Below are 13091 nucleotides of genomic sequence, written 5' to 3' on the forward strand. Positions count from 1 at the left end.
CACAGAACTAGTAAGTATCTGAGGCAGGATTTGAACTCAGGTCTTATTGACTTGAAGCCTTGGGCTCACATTTATAGAGAACTTTAAAGTTTGTCAAATAACCCTGTGAAGAAGGCAGCACAAGTATCATTATCTTATATTACTTATATTACACAATGATTTCCTTTTTCAAAAGAATTTTTTTTGGAGGAAAGGAAGCAAACAGCCAAGAAATAATTATTAAGTGTCTCCTAAGTTTTAGGAAATTTGTCAGACACAGGTGATAAAATGATAAAAAATAAAACAGAAACATTTTTTCCTATCCAGAGGAAGAAAATCCAAATCATCCTTTTTTATTTTTACTAAAGCCTTATATTGATAATTTTTCTTATGTCTAATATCATGACCAAAATAAGTCTGTATTAGCTCATGTTTTTCAGTGATTTGTAATTAGTCTAGAATGTTTCCTTAGGGATACTTTTTTTCCTCTTAAAAATGACTAATGCTTAAAGAAAAGGACCAGACACTTGGCCTAGGATGAACACAAATACAAGTATAAACGAAAGATTTCCTTTGCTTGACTCTTTTTTAGGGCATTTAGGTAACTGAGAACATTCCAGGAGCACCCTGGGAAATATATACTAAATCTATCCATAGGAATGGGGGCCATGACCCCGGTTTTCATATCTGTATTTCAATATCATTGTTTTTCTTTGTAATCCTATGTATTTTACTCTGTGCATTTAAAACCACTCTAAGTGCTCCAAGTCATTATTAATCAGAGAAATGCAAATTAAGACAACTCTAAGATACCACTACACACCTGTCAGATTGGCTAAGATGACAGGAAAAAATAATGATGATTGTTGGAGGGGATGCGGGAAAACTGGGACACTGATGCATTGTTGGTGGAGTTGTGAATGAATCCAACCATTTTGGAGAGTAGTTTGGAACTATGCTCAAAAAGTTATCAAGCTGTGCATACCCTTTGATCCAGCAGTGTTACTACTGGGATTATATCCCATAGAGATTATAAAGAAGGGAAAGGGACCTGTATGTGCATAAATGTTTGTGGCAGCCCTTTTTGTAGTGGCTAAAAACTGGAAACTGAATGGATGTCCATCAGTTGGAGAATGGTTGAATAAATTGTGGTATATGAAAATTATGGAATATTACTGTTCTGTAAGAAATGACCAACAGGATGATTTCAGAAAGGCCTGGAGAGACTTACATGAACTGATGCTGAGTGAAATGAGCAGGACCAGGAGATCATTATATACTTCAACAACAGTACTATATGATGACCAGTTCTGATGGATCAGGCCATCCTCAGCAATGAGATCAACCAAATCATTTCTAATGGAGCAGTAATGAACTGAACTAGCTATGCCCAGAAAAAGAACTCTGGGAGATGACTAAAAACCATTACATTGAATTCCCAATCCCTATATTTATGCCCACCTGCATTTTTGATTTCCTTCACAAGCTAATTGTACAATATTTCAGAGTCTGATTCTTTTTCTACAGCAAAATAACGTTTTGGTCAGGTATACTTATTGTGTATCTAATTTATATTTTAATATATTTAACATCTACTGGTCATCCTGCCATCTAGGGGAGGGGTGGGGTGGGGGGGTAAGAGTTGAAAAATTGGAACAAGAGGTTTGGCAAATGTTAATGCTGTAAAGTTACCCATGTATATATCCTGTAAATAAAAGGCTATTAAATAAAAAAAATAAATAAAAAAAAAATAAAACCACTCTAAGAAGGGCTCCACATTGCAAAATAAAAAATAAAAGGGGGGGAGGGTGAGGGTCGTCCATGACAAATAAAACAAATTAAGAATCCCTGCTATCAATCTACACAAATTTATACAAATGTGAATTATTCTCATTCTTTCCCTTTTTTGTTGATCTAAAATATAATCAGTAATGTCTAACAAATGAACGAAAAGCATTTATTAAACTCTGACAAGAATTTCATTCCATTAACAGTTTTCTCACAAAACAAAAAAAGGCTTTGTTTAATCCGCAAGCTCCAAGACTAAAGTAAATAGTTCTCAACTTCAATTCGGACTAGTACAATGGCGGAAGTCTAGGCCCGCTGGTACGCAGGTAAATGGCTCACTGCCCACCAGCTAAGTTTAACTGCACTGAGACAGGGAGAAGGGACGAATGCTCCCTCGTACTCACGGAGCATGAGGCTCGGACATCAAGCGCTCTGATATCGGTCGCGGAGCAGAACCACAGGGGAGACGTAGAAACACCAGTTTGTAACTTTCTGAAGCAACAGTTGCTACAGCTACGCCCTGGAGACAGCTTGTGCTACAAGCTAAGCGGACAAAACAGGAAGCAGGAAATTTTAGGTGGATCCAAAAGTTTGCGAGGCACAACCCGAGTGGTTTGTTTTAGTTTCTAGAATTTGATTCCGTACTGGAATTGGTTGTGACAGCTTATTCCTCATCATTCCGGTTTTGGGGAGGATATAAAAGGGTGGGAGAAACCACAATATAAACGCACCCAGAAGCCAACTCAGTATCCTGGGGCTGACTGCTTGCTCTCCAGAGCAAAGTGTCCGGTTCGAATTTCTAACGTAAAGCCTTAATTCTCGAGACTGAAGCGGAGAAATGGAAATTTCCCCTCCAGAACCCCCTCTCCCCCGCGCCCCTACAGTTTATCGTAAAAGCCCCTCCGTGCCCAGTTTCTGACTCCCACGCCTTGAAAATGACTCAGTCACAAAATACACCCTCATTAAGAGAATTAGGTGGGTGGGAATGAAGCAAGCCCAAAACTTTTTCCCGTGGGGACCCAGGAAAAGAGAGTAGATCCCGGAATAATTTTGATTTGGAATTTCAAAAAGATCCCTATCTGGTCACCCTCCTATCCATTCCCCCGCCCCCTTTTTTAAATACACAGAGATACAATTATACACACACACACACATATTCTGGGACAGTAGTTAGGGGGAACGGAATAAGGAGTGGCAAAGTCCAAACTTTTTGCATGGAGTTCTAGGTCTTCTTATTTTACTTCAAATTTGTATTTTCTCAGCCTTATCTCCCAATAGTTCCTTCAGAAACTGAGTGCTCAGACTAACAATCCTGCCCTTTGTTTTTCAATGCACTCTTACTCAATTCAAAAGTCACTTCCTTCCTTTAATTTAACCAATGTATATCAAGTATCCAACAAGGACAGTCATAATCTAAGCCTAGGTATACAAACCCCTTTTTTTCTTAAGATTATGATCTCTCTTCCTTATCTCAGATCAAGTAAAAGCAAAAATTGATCTAATTAAAAGAGATAAGGAAGGAAACTATATCTTGCTAAAAGGTATTATAGACAATGAAGCAATATCAGTATTAAACATATATGCACCAACTGGTATAGCATCTAACTTCCTAAAGGAGAAGTTAAGAGAGTTACAAGAAGGAATAGACAGCAAAACTATAATAGTGGGAGAGGTCAATCTTGCACTCTCAGATTTAGATAAATCAAATCACAAAACAAATGAGAAAGAAATTAAAGAGGTAAATAGAATATTAGAAAAATTAGGTATGTTGGATCTCTGGAGAAAATTGAATGGAGATAGAAGGGAATATACTTTCTTTTCAGCAGTTCATGGAACCTATTCAAAATCAAAAATTGACCATATATTAGGACATAAAGACCTCAAAATTAAATGCAGGAAGGCAGAAATAGTAAATGCTTTCTTTTCAGATCACAGTGCAATAAAAACTATATTCAACAAAAACTTAGGGGGAAATAAATCAAAAAGTAATTGGAAACTAAATAATCTCATCTTAAAGAATGATTGGGTGAAACAGCAAATTATAGATACAATTAATAATTTCACTCAAGATAATGACAATGATGAGACATCATACCAAAATTTGTGGGATGCAGCCAAAGCGGTAATAAGGGGAAATTTTATATCCTTAGAGGCTTACTTGAATAAAATAGAGAAAGAGAAGATCAATGAATTGGGCTTGCAACTTAAAAAGCTAGAAAAAGACCAAATTAAAAACCCTCAATCAATTACTAAACTTGAAATTCTAAAATTAAAAGGAGAAATTAATAATATTGAAAGTTAAAAAAAAAACTATTCAACTAATAAATAAAACTAAGAGTTGGTTTTATGAAAAAAACCAATAAAATTGATAAACCTTTGGTAAATCTGATTAGAAAAAGGAGAGAGGAAAATCAAATTAGTAGTCTTAAAAATGAAAAGGGAGAACTTTCCACCAATGAAGAGGAAATTAAAGAAATAATAAGGGGTTACTTTGCCCAACTTTATGCCAATAAATTTGATAACCTAAGTGAAATGGATGACTACCTCCAAAAATATAGGCTTCCCAGATTATCAGAGGAGGAAGTAAATTGCTTAAATACTCCCATTTCAGAAAAAGAAATAGAACAAGCTATTAATCAACTCCCTAAAAAAAAATCCCCAGGACCAGATGGATTTACATGTGAATTCTACCAAACATTCAAAGAACAATTAGTCCCAATGCTTTATAAACTATTTGAAAAAATAGGGAATGAAGGAGTCCTACCAAATTCCTTTTATGACACAGACATGGTACTGATACCTAAACCAGGTAGGTTGAAAACAGAGAAAGAAAATTATAGATCAATCTCCCTAATGAATATTGATGCTAAAATCTTAAATAAAATATTAGCAAAAAGACTACAGAAAATCATCCCCATGATAATTCACCATGATCAAGTAGGATTTATACCAGGAATGCAGGGCTGGTTCAATATTAGGAAAACTATCAGCACAATTGGCCATATTAATAACCAATTAACAAAAACCATATGACCATCTCAATAGATGCAGAAAAAGCATTTGATAAAATCCAACATTCATTCCTCTTAAAAACACTTGAGAGTATAGGAATAAATGGATTTTTCCTTAAAATAATCAGTAGCATTTATTTAAAACCAGCAGTAAGCATCATATGTAATGGGGACAAATTGCAACCATTCCCAATAAGATCAGGAGTGAAACAAGGTTGCCCACCATTATTATTTAATATTGTATAAGAAATGCTAGCTTTGGCAATAAGAGCTGAGAAAGAGATTAAAGGAATAAGATTATGATCTCCTGGGCCGGGGGGGAGGGGGGGGGGAAGGTAGAGGAGAGAGATACAAATTAATATAAAATTGAGTAGATTAAAAGAAAAGATCCAGGCAAAATTCTTCAAGAAAATTTGAGGAGCTGTGATCATTTTCAAGGAAAGCCTCCAGAAGGAAAACTTCTCTTCTCTTCTCTATCTGCTTCACATTCATCCAAACTGCTTTCTTTCCAGCCTTGAACAAAAATAGCATTAACTTATTACATAATATATTGTATTGTAATTATTTGTGTGACTCTGTGTATATCTCCATGTGGGCAGAAACCACTTAATATGGGCGTGTGTTTTCACATATTTAGCACCTTGCTGAGCTGGAAGAGAAGTTCAAATTCTTCATTGGAAAGAGAGGTGTTGCTATTTCTATTTCCTGACCAGATTCTCCCAAAAATCATAGAATCAGAAAGGATCTCTGAAGTCTAAATCAAAACAGTGAGAATCCCTTCTAAAACATTTCTGACAAGCAATGATAAATTCAGTGCTAGAAAGGATGTCCAGCTGCATATGTATAATATACATCAAATTGCTTTTTTTATCCTTTATGAAGGGGAGGGAAAGAGAGGGACAGAGAAAGAATTTGGAATTCAAAAAAAATAACTAATGTCAAATGTAATTGGGGGAAAATTTAAAAAATTTTAAAAGAAAGAAAGGATGTTCAGGATCATCTATTCCAATCTTTTCGTTTTAGAGATAATGAAACAGATCCAGAGAATGTGAAATCAACTCAAGACACAAAACTATTTAACAGACCCTGAATCAGAACCTAGATTTTTTCCCTTTAAATGCAATGGTTTAAGCATCATATGTAATGGGGATAAACTGGAACTCTCCCCAGTAAAATCAAGAGACAAAGAATGTTGCTCACTATCACCATTACTATTCAATATTATATTAGAAATGCTAGCCTTGGCAATAAGTGATGAAAAAGAGATTAAAGGAATTAGAGTGGGTAATGAGGAAATCAAATTATCATTCTTTGCAGATGATATGATGATATACTTAGTTTTTCCACAATCATTTGATGAATCCATTATCTGATTCCAGATTGACACCTTCCATTGAGGAGGAGCCCTAGTTTCCTCCAAAGCAAGACATTCATTCCTCTTTTGGACAGCTCCACTTGTTAGAAAGATTTTCTTTTCTCTGAATCATTCCACCAAGCCAAACAAGACAAATCCAACTCCTTTTCCACATGCTAGCCTTCCAAATATTTGAAGATGGTTATTTGGGCTTGGTTGTTTCACATTGCTGTCCTGCAGGAGGACAGAGAGAGATGTAAAATGTTTCCAAGATCTGCTGCACTATACCTCTCCTCTAGACCTGCTCAGTAATGTGGAACTCAGAAATGAACAAAATACTTTTTTTGTTGTTCTGGGCAATAAGCCACTCTTAATGAAGCTTAGAATAGAATTACCTTTTTTTCTTTTTTGGCTATTGTGTCACTGTTAATTCATCTTGACCTTAATTTAAAGTCCACTAAAACTTTTGAACACACAAAATCTTTGTCTTCCTACCTCTGTAATACTGCACTTGTGAAGTTAATTACCTGAACCCAAGATTAAAAAGCCTTAACTTTTCTTTCCATCCCAGGGAAAGGTAAACTTTCTACCTATTTCAGTGGGCCATACAGTTTCGAAATAAATTTTAAAAAAAACTACAATAGAGTTAATAAAAACATTTCAGTATATAAATGAAGGACAATGGGCTTAGAATTTCTCTTATACTACCAGACAGACAGCTAGATAGCAAAGAATCAGGAAGACTCACTTTCCTGAATTCAAATCTGGCCTCAGATAGTTATTAGCTCTGTGACCGTCTTTCAGGCACAAATCTAAACATTTTTATTAATTTAATATTATTGAGGCAGCTAGGTGGTATAGTAGATAGAGTGTTGGGCCTGGAATCCGGAAAATCTGACCTCAGATCTCAGACACCTGCACAAGTCACTTATATCTGGTTCTCTCAATAATTAGTCAACAATAGGTCTCAGCTCAAACCTCAGAGTGAATGTAAATAACAGTTTCTGTTTTGACCAGAAACCCTTGGAGTCTCGCCCTCCCAAATTGTTGTTTTTTTAACAAAGTAAAATAAGTCATTCTTTGCCTCATTTCTTACCTAGACTTAATTATTGAATGGGAGTTGCCTCAGACAAACTGAGGCTTGAAAAAGACCTAGCTTAAAAAGACCAATGTCTCCACTATATCTGGGGCCTTCCTGATTTGTAACTGGCCACTGGACCCACATGGTTCTGGAAGGAAAAGTGAGGTTAATAACTACACAACCCTATTTCATTTCTACAAAACAACTCCTGGGAGACAGGTACTTGTATAAACCCCAAATTTACAGTTGAGGAAACTGAGGCAGGTAGAGGTTAAGAGATTTGCCTGAAATCAAGCAGTTTGCCTAACTTCTGATTTAAATTCAATTCTTCCTAAATCTAGGCCTAGTATTTTATCCACTACATCACCTAGCTGCCTCAAAAAAGTTAAATTAACAAAAAGTGTTTAAATTTATACCTAAAGCCCAGAGTACAATATTAATATTTTTCTTTGACAATTGGTATCATAAAAAAGACTGGTATAGAAACTAATCTTCTGGCCAATCAGAATCTTTCAAGTTTCAGCTCAGGTGTTCCCTCCTTTAAGAAATCTCCCCTTGTGGGGAAATAGACCAAAAAGTAATTGGAAACTAAACAATCTCATCTTAAAGAATGATTGGGTGAAGCAGCAAATTATAGATACAATTAATAATTTCACTCAAGATAATGACAATGATGAGACATCATACCAAAATTTGTGGGATGCAGCCAAAGCGGTAATAAGAGGGAATTTTATATCCTTAGAGGCTTACTTGAATAAAACAGAGAAAGAAAAGATTAATGAATTGGGCTTGCAACTAAAAAAACTAAAAAAAGACCAAATTAAAAACCCCCAATCAAATACTAAATTGGAAATTCTAAAATTAAAAGGAGAAATTAAAAATATTGAAAGTAAAAAACTATTGAACTAATTAATAAAACTAAGAGTTGGTTCTATGAAAAAGCCAATAAAATAGATAAGCCTTTTGTAAATCTGATTAGAAAAAGGAGGGAGGAAAATGAAATTAGTAGTCTTAAAAATGAAAAGGGAGAACTTTCCACCAATGAAGAGGAAATTAGAGAAATAATAAGGAGTTATTTTGCTCAACTTTATGCCAATAAATTTGATAACCTAAGTGAAATGGATGACTACCTCCAAAAATACAGACTTCCCAGACTAACAGAGGAGGAAGTAAATTGCTTGAATAGTCCCATTTCAGAAAAAGAAATTGAACAGGCAATTAAACAACTCCCTAAGAAAAAAATCCCCAGGACCAGATGGATTTACATGTAATTTTACCAAACATTTAAAGAACAATTGGCCCCAATGCTATATAAATTATTTGATAAAATAGGGAATGAAGGAGTCCTACCAAATTCCTTCTATGACACAGACATGGTACTGATACCTAAACCAGGTAGGCTGAAAACAGAGAAAGAAAATTATAGACCAATCTCCCTAATGAATATTGATGCTAAAATCTTAAATAAGATATTAGCAAAAAGACTACAGAAAATCATCTCCAAGATAATACACTATGATCAAGTAGGATTTATACCAGGAATGCAGGGCTGGTTCAATATTAGGAAAAACTATCAATATAATTGGCCATGTTAATAACCAAATTAACAAAAACCATATGATCATCTCAATAGATGCAGAAAAAGCATTTGACAAAATCCAACATCCATTCCTATTAAAAACACTTGAGAGTATAGGAATAAATGGACTTTTCCTTAAAATAATCAGTAGCATCTATTTAAAACCATCAATAAGCATCATATGTAATGGAGACAAACTGCAACCATTCCCAATAAAATCTGGAGTGAAACAAGGTTGCCCACTATCACCGTTACTATTTAATATTGTATTAGAAACGCTAGCTATAGCAATAAGAGCTGAGAAAGAGATTAAAGGAATAAGAATAGGCAATGAGGTAGCCAAATTATCACTCTTTGCCGATGACATGATGGTATACTTAGAGAACCCCAGAGATTCTGCTAAAAAGTTATTAGAAATAATCCACAACTTTAGCAAAGTTGCTGGTTATAAAATAAACCCACATAAGTCATCAGCATTCTTATATATCACTAACAAAATCCTTTTTGTAGTGGCTAAAAACTGGAAACTGAATGGATGTCCATCAGTTGGAGAATGGTTGAATAAATTGTGGTATATGAAAATTATGGAATATTACTGTTCTGTAAGAAATGACCAACAGGATAATTTCAGAAAGGCCTGGAGAGACTTACATGAACTGATGCTGAGTGAAATGAGCAGGACCAGGAGATCATTATATACTTCAACAACAATACTATATGATGCCCAGTTCTGATGGATCAGGCCATCCTCAGCAACGAGATCAACCAAATCATTTCTAATGGAGCAGTAATGAACTGAACTAGCTATGCCCAGAAAAAGAACTCTGGGAGATGACTAAAAACCATTACATTGAATTCCCAATCCCTATATTTATGCACACCTGCATTTTTGATTTCCTTCACAAGCTAATTCTACAGTATTTCAGAGTCTGATTCTTTTTCTACAGCAAAATAACGTTTTGGTCAGGTATACTTATTGTGTATCTAATTTATATTTTAATATATTTAACATCTACTGGTCATCCTGCCATCTAGGGAGGGGTGGGGGTAAGAGGTGAAAAATTGGAACAAGAGGTTTGGCAATTGTTAATGCTGTAAAGTTACCCATGTATATATCCTGTAAATAAAAGGCTATTAAATAAAAAAATAAAAATAAAAAAAAAAAAGAAATCTCCCCTTGTACCCCAAGTTATTAGTGCCTTTCCCTTTTCAAATCAATTTTTATTGTGCAAATGTTTGTAGCAGCCCTTTTTATAGTGGCAAGGAACTGGAAATTGAATGAATGCCCATCTGTTGGGAAATAGTTGAATAAGTTATGATATATTAATATAATGGAATATCATTGTTCCATAAGAAATGATGAGCAGATTAATTTCAGAAAAGCCTGGAAAGATTTATCTGAACTGCTGCTAAGTGAAGTGAGTAGAACCAAAAGAACATTGTGCACAGTAACAAGATTATGTGATAATCAACTGTGTTGGACTTGGTTCATTTCAACCATAGTAACTTAAGGCAAAAGACAAGTTTTAGAAAGTGCCATCTGCATCTAGAGAGGTAACTATGGAGACTGAATGTGGATCAAAGCATAATATTTTCACCATTTTATTGGTTTGCTTTTTTTTTTCTTTCTCATGATTTTCCCTTTTGATCTTATTTTTCTTGTACATATGACAAATATAGAAACATGTTTAGAAGAATTGCACATGTTTAACCTATTTCAGATTGTGTATTGTCTTGAAGAGAAGGGGACCTTGGGGGGAGGGGGAAGAGGAAGAAAAATTTGGAACACTGGAACTATGCTCAAAAAGTTATCAAACTGTGCATACCCTTTGATCCAGCAGTGTTACTACTGGGATTATATCCCAAAGAGATTATAAAGAAGGGAAAGGGACCTGTATGTGCACGAATGTTTGTGGCAGCCCTTTTTGTAGTGGCTAGAAACTGGAAACTGAATGGATGTCCATCAGTTGGAGAATGGCTGAATAAATTGTGGTATATGAAAATTATGGAATATTACTGTTCTGTAAGAAATGACCAACAGGATGATTTCAGAAAGGCCTGGAGAGACTTACACCAACTGATGCTAAGTGAAATGAGCAGGACCAGGAGATCATTATATACTTCAACAACAATACTAGATGATGACCAGTCCTGATGGATCAGGCCATCCTCAGCAACGAGATCAACCAAATCATTTCTAATGGAGCAGTAATGAACTGAACTAGCTATACCCAGAAAAAGAACTCTGGGAGATGACTAAAAACCATTACATTGAATTCCCAGTCCCTATATTTATGCACACCTGCATCTTTGATTTCCTTCACAAGCTAATTGTACAATAATTCAGAGTCTGATTCTTTTTGTACAGCAAAATAATGTTTTGGTCATGTATACTTATTGTGTATCTAAGTTATATTTTAATATATTTAACATCTACTGGTCATCCTGCCATTTAGGGGAGGGGGTGGGGGTGGGGGTAAGAGGTGAAAAATTGGAACAAGAGGTTTGGCAATTGTTAATGCTGTAAAGTTACCCATGTATATATCCTGTAAATTAAAGGCTATTAAATTAAAAAAAAAAAAAAAAAAAAAAAAATTTGGAACACAAGGTTTTGCAGGTGAATGTTGAAAACTATCTTTACATATATTTGGAAAAACAAATACTTAAAAAAACCTAATTTATATTACATTTATCTATCAAAAAGTATGTTGCATTCTCTCCAGTAAAATGTAAATTCACAAGACCTACATCAGTTTGTCTTTGTATCCTCAGTGAATAGAATTCACTGTTTGTTGAATATTTGTTGAATTAAGGAGTCTCCTTAACACCTAGACTGGAGGCCTAATAATATATCTTTTATAGGTCTGTCTGTATTTGTCACAAAATCATAAAGTGTGACACTTGAAAGGGACCCTAGGAGCCATCTAGGATCATTCCATACATGAAATGAAATCCTGAAATAGTGATTGTCCAATTTTTACTTGAAACCTCCCGAGAAAGAGCCATCTCTCAAGGCAGTCCATTTCACTTTTGGACAGTTTTAACTGTTGTTTTTTTTTTAATTATTCTTTTTTTTATCAGTAGTAGCATGTGATTTTATTGTATTGTATTTTTAAATTTTCAATGGTTTCTTATTTTTCCAAATACATGGTTTTCAACATTCATTTTTGTAAGACCTTGTGTTCAAAAATTTTTTTCCTGTCTCTCTTACCTCCCCCTCCCCAAGACAGGAAGGGAGCAATCTGATGTAGGTTAAACATGTGCAAATTTTTTTTCCTGCCTTATTTATTTATTAATAAAACTTTTTCTTTTCAAAATACATGCAAAGATAGTTTTCAAAATTAATTCTTGCAAAACCTTGTGTTTCAAATTTTTCTCTCTCCCTTCTCCTCATTTCCCTCCCTTAGACAGCAAGTGATCCAATATAGGTTAAATATGTGCAATTCTTTTAAACATATTTCCACATTTATCATGCTGCACAAGAAAAATCAGATCAAAAAAGGAAAAAACAATGAGAAAGGAAAAAAAAAAACAAGCAAATAATAATTAAAAAAGATGAAAATACTATGTTGTGATCCATATTCAGTCCCCATAATCCTGAAATACAGTGGATGCAGATGGCTCTCTCCATCACAAATCTATTGGAAATGGCCTGAATCATCTCATTGTTGAAGAGCCAAGTCCATCAGAGTTGATCATCATATAATCTTGTTTCATGTACAAAGTTCTTTTGGTTTACTCACTTCAGTCATCATCAGTTCATGTAAATTCTTCCAGGCTTTTCTGAAATCAGCCTGCTCATCATTTCTTATAGTCCATTACATTCAAATACCACAATTTCTTCAACCATTCTCCAACTGATGGGTATTCACTCAATTTCCAATTCATTGCCACTACAAAAAGAATTGCTTGCTACAAGCATTTTTTTGCACATGTGGGTGCTTTTCCCTTTTTTATGATCTCTTTGGAGCATAGGAAGTTTACCTCTCAGATCTGTAGAAGAGGAAGGAATTTATGACCAAAGAAGAACTAGAGATCACTATTGACTACAAAATAGAAAATTTTGATTATATCAAATTGAAAAGTTTTTGTACAAACAAAACTAATGCAGGCAAGATTAGAAGAGAAACAATAAACGGGGAAAACATTTTTACAGTCAAAGGTTCTGATAAAGGACTCACTTCCAAAATATATAGAGAATTGACTCTAATTTATAAGAAATTAAGCCATTCTCCAATTGATAAATGGTCAAAGGATATGAACAGACAATTTTCAGATGATGAAATTGAAACTATTACC

At 34.6% G+C, this 13091-nt stretch overlaps 1 protein-coding gene across 3 annotated transcripts in view; it reads right to left on the minus strand.

Moving 5' to 3' along the window:
• The window catches only part of CFLAR (CASP8 and FADD like apoptosis regulator), an 83997-nt gene that overhangs the window by 53333 nt on the left and 17573 nt on the right, over window positions 1-13091 (minus strand). The window contains exon 1 of one of the 3 annotated variants that reach the window (XM_031958348.1): window positions 2172-2445. The exons of the other annotated variants lie outside the window; for them this stretch is intronic. The gene's annotated coding sequence lies outside the window, so the exon portion shown is untranslated. Of the gene's footprint in view, window positions 1-2171; window positions 2446-13091 lie in introns of those variants that run through there. 3 annotated transcript variants of the gene reach the window in all.

This window comes from Sarcophilus harrisii, chromosome 3, assembly GCF_902635505.1.
Source record: "Sarcophilus harrisii chromosome 3, mSarHar1.11, whole genome shotgun sequence".
In the NCBI taxonomy this organism is placed as follows: Eukaryota; Metazoa; Chordata; class Mammalia; order Dasyuromorphia; family Dasyuridae; genus Sarcophilus; species Sarcophilus harrisii.